Below are 2,006 nucleotides of genomic sequence, written 5' to 3'. Positions count from 1 at the left end.
GAGACATCACACTTTCTAATTTCAAAAAAAAAAAAACTACAGAGATCTAGTAATCAAAACAGTGTGGTATTAGATTAAAACAGACACAAATCAATGGAACAGAATCGAGTGTCCAGAAATGAACCCAAACATATGACAAAAGAGCCTGTATACATTGGGGAAAGAACAGTCTGTTCAACAAATGGTGTTGGGAAAACTGGACAGCTACATGTAAAAGAATAAAACTAGACCACTTTCTTATACCATTTACAAAACTAACTCAAAACAGATTTAAAAAACTGGCATGTAAGACCTGAAATCATAACGCTCCTAGAAGAAAACATAGACAGTAAGTTTCTTGACATCAATCTTAGTTATATATTTTTGGATCTTCAAAGGCAAGGGAAACAAAAATGAACAAGGGACTACGTCAAACTAAAAAGCCTCTGCATAGTGAAACCATCAACACACAAAAAGGCAGTCCTACTGAATGGGAGGTTTGTGCAAATCATATATTCGATAAGGGGTTAATATCCAAAATATATAAAGAAATCCGACAACTCAACAACAACAGAAAACAATCCAATTAAATAGTTAGAAGACTTGAGTAGACATTTTTCCAAAGAAGACATAGTTCAATAGGCACAGGAAATGATGTTCAACATCACTGATTATCAGGAAGATGCAAATCAAAACCACAATGAGATATCACTTCACACATGTTAGAAGACAAACCATAAGAGACTCTTAGCAATAATCGCACCTCAGATAAACCTCATTGGCTACGATACTGCCACTGTGCAAAGCTCATAAGAGACTCTTAACTGTAGGAAACAAACTGAGGGTTGCTGGAGGGGAGGGTGTTAGGGGATGGGGTAACTGGGTGATGGACATTGGGGAGAGTAGGTGTTAAAAATGAGCACTGGGTACTATATAAGACTGATGACTCACAGACCTGTACCCCTGAAACAAATAATACATTATATGTTAATTAAAAAAAAAAAGAATGGTTATTTTCAAAGAGACAACAAATGTTGGTGAGGATGTGGAGAAAAGAGAACCCTTGTACACTGTTGGTGGGAATGTAAATTAGTGTAAATTATGAAATAATTTTAAAAATTGCTATTCCACTGCTGAGAATTTATCCAAAGAATATGAAAACACTCATTCAAAAAGATATATGCACTTCTGTGTTCATAGCAGCATTGTTTACAATAGCCAACATATGAAAAGAAGCTAAATGTTAATTGATGGATGAATGGATAAAGATGTGATATATACATATATATACATGTAAAAGGGCGTATTACTTTTTCATTTCACTTAGCATAATACCACCAAGGTCCATCCATCTTGCTGTTTGCAACAACATGGATGGACCTTGGTGGTATTATGCTAAGTGAAATAACTCAGATGGAAAAAAAATTCTTTGTGATTTCACTTTTATGTGGAATCTAAAAAGAAACCAACAACAAATGAACAAACAAAGCAAACTGATGGATATTCATAATCTTTTCTAGATAAAAGGAAAGGGGGGAATATCCTTATTTCATGATTCTTTAATGCAAAAACTATAAGAACTTTAATAAAGTTAGGAACCTAGGTATTCTCCTATGTTATAAAATAATTCAAAAGAAGTTTTAACCTACATAACAATCTTTGTTAGGATAATGAAAATTATTTCCTTATACATATTTGAAATACATAGTCATATTATTCAAGACTGATTTGTGTCTATCATCTTAAAGAAAAAAAGGCCGGGGTGCCTGGGTGGCTCAGTCGTTAAGCGTCTGCCTTCGGCTCAGGTCATGATCCCGGGGTCCTGGGATCGAGCCCCACATCGGGCTCCCTGCTCCACGGGAAGCCTGCTTCTCCCTCTCCCACTCCCCCTGCTTGTGTTCCCTCTCTCACTGTGTCTCTCTCTGTCAAATAAATAAAATCTTTTAAAAAAAAAGAAAAAAAGGCCAATATAATTTTTATTGGATTTTAGTAAATTTTTATATAAGTGGTCAGAAGTACAGAGAGCT

At 35.1% G+C, this 2,006-nt stretch overlaps 1 pseudogene; it reads right to left on the bottom strand.

Moving 5' to 3' along the window:
• Positions 1-659: 659 nt before the first annotated feature.
• On the bottom strand, positions 660-787 carry LOC123325334 (annotated as a pseudogene).
• Between the last annotated feature and the right edge of the window lie 1,219 nt (positions 788-2,006).

Source organism: Neomonachus schauinslandi, chromosome 7, assembly GCF_002201575.2.
Source record: "Neomonachus schauinslandi chromosome 7, ASM220157v2, whole genome shotgun sequence".
Taxonomy (NCBI): Eukaryota; Metazoa; Chordata; class Mammalia; order Carnivora; family Phocidae; genus Neomonachus; species Neomonachus schauinslandi.
Note: the sequence above shows the minus strand (reverse complement) of the source record. Positions and strands in the feature narration are given on the sequence as shown.